Source organism: Rhinatrema bivittatum, chromosome 15, assembly GCF_901001135.1.
Source record: "Rhinatrema bivittatum chromosome 15, aRhiBiv1.1, whole genome shotgun sequence".
Classification (NCBI taxonomy): Eukaryota; Metazoa; Chordata; class Amphibia; order Gymnophiona; family Rhinatrematidae; genus Rhinatrema; species Rhinatrema bivittatum.
The window spans coordinates 1,789,919-1,797,371 of record NC_042629.1 but is presented as its reverse complement, the minus strand read 5'-3'; the positions used below and the strand labels follow the sequence as shown (position 1 = coordinate 1,797,371).

At 45.6% G+C, this 7,453-nt stretch overlaps 1 non-coding gene across 1 annotated transcript; it reads right to left on the bottom strand.

The window, feature by feature from the left end:
* Positions 1–4,529: 4,529 nt before the first annotated feature.
* Positions 4,530–4,714, bottom strand: LOC115077135. Its single transcript, XR_003852963.1, has one exon. It is a non-coding gene; the product is annotated as a U2 spliceosomal RNA (small nuclear RNA).
* Positions 4,715–7,453: the final 2,739 nt, after the last annotated feature.

The window sequence follows — 7,453 nt, the reverse complement described above, 5'->3', positions numbered from 1 at the left end:
GCTCCCCTATGAGGAAAGGCTGAAGAGGTTAGAGCTGTTCAGCTTGCAGAAGAAATAGGAATATGATGGAGGTCTACAAAATCTTGACAGAACTAGAATGGGTAAATGTGAAATGGTTGTTTATTCTTTCAGATAATACAAGGACTACGGGGCATTCCATGAAGCAAGCAAATAGCACATTAAAACAAATTTGGAGAAACTTCTCTCACTCAATGCACAATATGGGGCAGATCTTTAAACCTGAGCACGGGAGGTAGATTTGTTCGCTCAACCCGGCGCGAACAAATCTACGCCCGATTTTATAACATGCGCACGCTGCAGCGCGCATGTTATAAAATCCGGGGTCGGCGCGCGCAAGGGGGTGCACAATTGTGCAACTTGCGAGCACAGAGCCGCACAGCCTTCCTCCATTCCCTCCGAGGTCGCTCCAAAATCGGAGCAGCCTTGGAGGGAACTTTTCTTCCGCCCCCCCCCCGCATCTTCCCCTCCCTTCCCCTATCTAACCCGCCCCCAGCCCTATCTAAAACCCCCCTCCTTACCTTTATCGGGAAAGTTACGCCTGCCTCCGAGCAGGTGTAACTTGCGCGCTCCGGCTGGCTGCCGGCGCGCCATCCCCCAGTACAGCAGCTGTTCCGGAGGCCTCGGTCCCGCCTCCGGAACGCCCCTTTTTCGAAGCCCCGGGACATATGCGCGTCCCGGAGCTTGTGTGCGCCACCGAGCCTATGCAAGATAGGTTCGGCGCACGCAGGGGCAGCTTGGGGCAGCTTTTTTGGAGGTTCACCCTTTGAAAATCTGCCCCTTTAGCTCTGGAATTTGTTGCCAGAGGATGTGGTTAAGGCAATTAGTTTAGCTGGATTTAAGAAAGGTTTGGACAAGTTTCCAGAAAAGTCCATAAACTGCTATTAGTTAAGCTGATTTGGGGTAGATTTCCAAATGTGTACACACACATGGACGCACCAATTTTTTAACATAAGTGCGCTGGTGCGCACGTGTTAGAAAACCCGTGTGCCGCATGCACATGCGCAAGGGATTTTATAATCCATGCGCATATTTGTGAGCAGCGTGGGCAAGGGGGATAGACTAACGCAATTTCCACGCAGTGCTGCATCCCGGCTTTCCCCAGTTCCTTCCCCACCCCCCTACCTAGTCTCCCTTCCCCTTCCCCTCTCCTCCCCACCCCCTAACCCTTTCATCTATCTTAACTTTTTTTTATTTTATTGCTCACTGCTCTGTTGGAGCTGAAGCAACTTGCACGCACCGGCTGACTGCCGGCGCGCACTTCCCCGGCTCAGCAGTAAATGGCTGTTCTACCGGTTCGCCTCCAGCCACACACCTTCCCATCCCCTGGACCGCCCCTTTTTCTGGGCCTGGCACTTCGGCATGTAACAGAGGTTATGTGCATGGCAGGGCCCCTTTGCGGTGTGCGCAAGGACCAGCCACACACGTAACCCCCATTTTTTACGTGTGCAGGGGATTTAAAATTTGGCCTAGGGAATAGCCACTGCTTATTACCGGCATTAGTAGTATAGAATCTATTTAATGTTTGGGTTTTTGCCAGGTACTTGTATCCTGGATTGACCACTGTTGGAAATAAGATGCTGAAGCGCAGGAGGTGGACCCTTAGGCTGAGGTGGGATTGACACTACCCACAGGGCAAGCCCTACGGGTCCCCACTGTTGGCAGGCGGAGCTGGCTGACTGACGGAGGCCGGCTGGAGCTTCGCCAATACCAGCCCTCGTTCCCCGCAGGTTGAGCTCTTGGGTACCGGGACTGGCTGGACTTAGGTGGGCCTCGGTCCGAGGTCTCAGGGACAACGAGGTCATCAGCCAGGGGCCAGCAGCAGTAGTAGTAGGAGTAGGTGGTCTGATCTGAACGAGGTGGAGTCCCGGAGACTCGGGCGCCAATGAGAACAGGAGGCAGACAGAGGGTGCCCGAGTAGGAACAGGCCGAAGCCTGAGAGGCCAAGTCCAGAGTGAAGACAAGAGCGTCGTAGAGCAGGCTGAAGGCAGGGCAGGCGGCAGGCAAGGAAGAGTGGCAAGACAAGCATGGGTCAATGCCAGAAGTCAGATAGAGAATAGTCAGGCAAGGCAAAGGTCAAACCAGGAGACGAGCAGGATCATAGTCAGACGAAGCAGAGGTCAAAACTAGGAGACAATCAGTAGCGTGGTCAGACAAAGCAGAGGTCAAAGCCAGGAGACAATCAGTAGCAACAAGCAGGGTAGACACGGAAAACAGGAGCAGGAACGGGTACCAGGAACAGGAACACAGAGGAATCAGGAACCAGGAACACAGAGGAAACGTAGGACACAGTAACTAAGCACATGACTAGCGTGGAGACCTGTTGCCAAGGCAAGGAAGCACTGGCTGGGCTCGGCCCTAAGTATCGGGACCCAGTGACATCATCATCTGGGGCCGCAGGTTGGATTCCCGCCGTGGCCACTTTAAAAAGAGAACTGATGGGCGCAGTGCGAGACGACGGCGTCTCCCCGCGGACCATGGACGGTGATGAGACATCCGCTGCGGAGCTGGGAGCGGCCCAGTGTCGGAGACTGGCCCACGGCCACAAGAGACGCAGAACCAGGCACTGGAACAGGCAACCGAGGGTAAGAGGGCCTGCCACAGCCAGCACATGCAACAGATGCTAGGCTTGATGGACCTCCAGTATGGCAACTTATGTTCTTATTTGTACAATTCTGGTTACCACATCTCAGGAAAGATATAGCAGAATTAGAAAAGGTACAGAGAAGGGTGATCAAAATGATAAAGGGATGGAACAATTACACAATGAAGAAAGGCTAAAGAGGTTTAGACTTCAGCTTGGAGAAGAGATGGCTGAGGGGAAATAGAGGTTTAATAAATTGAGTAGAGTTGAATGAGTAAACTTTAATCAGTTGTTTACTCTTTCAAAGAGTACAAACAGCAGGGGACATTTTTATTTATTTATTTATTTTTAATTTTTATAGACCGAAGTTCTTGTAGGAACTACAAATCAATCCGGTTTACATATAACTTTTAAATGCCCAAAAAGGCTTTACATAGAACAATAAAACAAATAACAATAGAAACAATAACAATAATGATGGAACAAATAGAATAGATAACCAATTAAACATAGTAATATAGTAATAAATATTATATAGAAAATAAATATAAAAGAGATAGAGTAAATATAGTGTAAATACCGTATAAATACAAAAGGTGAAAGAGCTCAAAATTAAGGTACAGTTGAAAAAATCGTAATAGCAAAAGACAGTGAGATATCACATAATTTGGGTTTTAAAGTCTTGATTAGGTAGCATTAGATGTCTGGGAAGGCTTGAAGGAAAAGCCATGTTTTTAGCTTTTTTTTGAACTCCTGATGATTTGGTTCTAGTCTTAGATCTGGGGGGAGCGCGTTCCATTGGTGGGGGCCTCCTGAAGATAGTGCTCTTTTGCTCAGTGATGATTTTACCTGTGGGGCTTGCAATGTACCTTTGTATGCGCTTCTAATTGGTCTGGATGAAGTATGAGGTTGGAGTTGGGTGCTTAACATGATCGGAGCAAGATTGTATGTTGCTTTGTGAATAATTGTGAGAACTTTATAGAGGATCCTGTGATTAATAGGAAGCCAATGTAGGTTACGAAGGATTGGAGTGATATGATCTCTTTTATTAGAGTTTGTGAGTATTCTGGCGGCGGCGTTTTGAACCATTTGTAAGGGTTTGATGGTATTTGTGGGTAGACCGAGAAGGAGGGAGTTGCAATAATCGAGCTTAGATAGTATGATGGATTGAAGTACTAGCCGGACGTCAGAGAAGTGAAGGAGGGGTTTTAGCTTTCTGAGGACTTGCAGTTTGTAAAAGCAGTCCTTTGTGGTGGTGTTTACAAACTTTTTTAGGTTTAGATGGTTGTCTAGCCAGGCTCCAAGATCCCTGACGTCAGGTGAGAACTTGCTAATTGAGTTTGGTTGAGAGGAGCTTGAAGAGATGGTGAGGGGATCATGGGAGATAATGAGCATTTCGGTTTTGTTGGCATTCAATACTAAATTGAGGCTTGAGAGTAAGTCTTTAATTGGCTGTAGACAGTCATTCCAGTAGCTGATCGTTTTTTGAAGGGATTCTGAAATCGGGAGAAGGATTTGGATGTCATACATGACATACAATGAAGTTACTAGGTGATACATTTAAAACAAATAGGAGAAAATATTTTTTTACTCAACACATAATTAAGCCCCGGAATTTTGTACCAGAGGAAGTGTGAAAGCTGTGAGTGTAGTTGGGGTTAAAAAATGTTTGAACAAGTTCTTGAAGGAAAAGTCCATAAACCATTATTAAGGTATAGTTGCAGAAATTCACTTATCTCTGGGATATGCAATATGGAATCTATCTTCCCCTTGGGATCCTGCTATGTTCTTGTGAGCTTAGGATACTGGGCTTGATGGACCTTTGGTCTGACCCAATATGGCAAGTTTATGTTCTTATTAATACTCAGCTTAGTTTAAGGGTTAGAACACTCATGTTCAACAGGAAGTCTGTGTAACCCAAAAAACAAAGCGGTAGCCGATCCAGTGAGCTGTGTAACAGTGACGACAATGGAATCGGATGAAAACAAGCCCTTTATTAAAGGGCTTGTTTTCATCCGATTCCCATTGTCGTCACAGTCTGTGTAACCCCTACACTTCAGCTCAAAAACTAAGATACTACACTTGATCTTAGCCAAAAGGCCGAGACGTGACATCTTATACTGATTTTTGTGGTCTTGGTACCAATTCTATTGTTTCCAAAAATACAAATAGTCAGGTAGATATTGGACTGGACCTGGCTATGACTTATCCAGTTTGTTCATTTTACATTGAGATTTAGGAATTTGCTTTGGTGAAGGCTGGTTTGTATTGCTTGAGGATGTATAAGTATGAAGTACAGTTTACATATGCCTTTCTTTTTAGGATTTGTTTCTTGCTTGGAGATCTTGAATGTAAGTGTGTAATAAATAAGTTCAAATAAATATATAATAGATACAACAGAACTAGAGATGTACTGGAGGAAAATCTTCATTTCAGTTCATTTTTTTAGTTTGGGGAGATTCAGGTTTTCATTTTGTTTAATGTTTATTTTGATTTGGTTTATTCGCCAAACAGATACGTTTAAAAAAAGAAACAAAATTGGGCTTCTCCTCCACCACTGTTTCAGATTCCAGGGTCTCCTCAGGGCCTGCCCCACTTCCCCCTAATAGAGGCCAAAATCTCCCGTCCCCACTTACCCCTTCCGTAGGTGTCTTCATCATATAAAGGGGCAGGAGTCACTCCAGCCCCACCAACTTCCCTTTGAAAATAATGCAGCCAGTCTTAAGACCAGTGCCAATATTTGACATCAACAAATGGTACCATTTTTAAAGGGAATTCGGCAGAGCAGGAGCAACTGGGGATCACTTCTGGCTCTTTTCTATGAGGAAGACCTCCACTGAAGTGTTAAGCAATGGCTGAGGAGGTCCCTGTTCTGGCTAATTTGTGGAAGGCAAGGGCTGGGCTTCAGTGACTGCTCAATATTGAAGAGGCTGCCTCAGGCGGCAAAATTTTGAAAAGGCAAAAAGTGCCTCCCAAAACGCAAGGCAGCTGCCTCACGTTGCTGCCAAATTAGCCAAATGTCAGCAGGGTTCCCACCACTTGCAGGAGACTGAAAAAAAAAGGAGGTCCTTTTGGTGGCAGGAGGCAGACAGCAAGCCTTGCGTGCCACCAGCAGACCCAACCCACCAGCAGCAGGAAGAGGAGAGCAGGCCTTGTGCCACCAGCGGCAGACGTTGAAGAGGAGAGCCCACTGCAACCTAAAAAAAGGAAGAGACAAACATGTGTGAGTGAGCTAGAGGAAGTGTGTGTGTTTGTGAGAAAACATATGCAGTGCCAGTAATAACGGAATATGAGAGAACACATGTGCATGTAGGTTAGAGAGCATGTGTTGTGTGTGTGTGTGTGTGAAAGAGCATGTGAGCATCAGTGTAAGAGAGGGTGTGTGAGAGCATCTGTGTGAGTATGAAAGAGCATCTGTATGTGTGCGTGTGAGAGCATATATAAGCGTCTGTTTGAGAAGCATGTACATGAGCATGTGTCTGTGAAAGAGCATGTGAAAGAGTGTTTGTGTATGTGAGAGAGAGCATGAACGTGCATGTATGTGTCATAAGAGAAGAACGGTCACCCTCCCCTCAACAATAATCCATGATGACTGGAAATCAAAAGTTCCCAGGTATAGACAGCGAGGATTTTTTAAATAAGCTTTAATTATTGGGTGCTATTTGATGTCTGATATTTAGAAATATTTTTCTTTGGGAAATTTTGTTATTTTTATGAGTTTTTAATTATTGGCTGTCATTCTATTCATCGGCTGTTTTGAAATGTTCTTTTTATTAGTATGTTTTTACTATTATGATTGATGATTTATATTTTTAGAGGTGAATTTTAAAACCCCAGTACACACATTACATAGAAACATAGAAACATAGAAATGACGGCAGAAGAAGACCAAACGGCCCATCCAGTCTGCCCAGCAAGCTTCACACATTTTATTCACACATTTTATTCACACATTAATTGGAGGATGCCCATGTAATCCTTTGTCCAGGGTTTGAGTGTCCCCTAAGGGCCATAAAATTATTAATTTGCTGGAGGCTGTCTCTATACTCATTTTCCCCTTCTCTCCAGCTCCCAAGGCCATTGTACCTGGTGCTGGTGAACTAAAACTCTTTGGAGCTGGGATTCTCTGGAACCAGAAATTCTGCTGAATCTAAGTGCAATTTTATTTTATTTATCTGTGCTTTAATAGAGCTTTCTATTTGCCAAAGTTTGTGCTACCGTTGCTATTACTAGCATCGGTAACATGGAATAGACTTAGTTTTTGGGTACTTGCCAGGTTCTTATGGCCTGGATTGGCCACTGTTGGAAACAGGATGCTGGGCTTGATGGACCCTTGGTCTGACCCAGTATGGCATGCTCTTATGTTCTTATGTTTGTGCCTAGTCCTGTTAGTAAGGGGCAGATTTGATATTTAAACCAGAAAGTGAGCTATTTTGACTGCTTCCTGTGCTTTACCTGTGCTTTAATGTAATAGAGCTTTCTATTTGCCAAAGTTTGTGCCTTGTTCTCAGGTCTATCCAGTACCGAGCGGTAGGAAGAGCTGCGTTAGTGCCCGGCGCACCCGCGGTTGCCGCACGCACAGTGCAGCTCACCTACCGCTCGATCCTGAACTATAATTTCATGCAAATGTAAACCGCGTCTAAGAAGGGTCCGTGAAGCGTTAGGCCCGCGCACCCAGGATACTGTATAGGCGCTCTATCCAGTAAAAGTTAGCAGGTTAAACGCGCGACAAAACGGCAGGGAAAGATAGCGATAGTCGGGGCGCGGGTTACGGTATGCTAGGGAATAGCTAATTCGCTCGTTTGCATGCAATATACATGCCACGTGCGGAAGGGGTTGCCCGGGGATTTT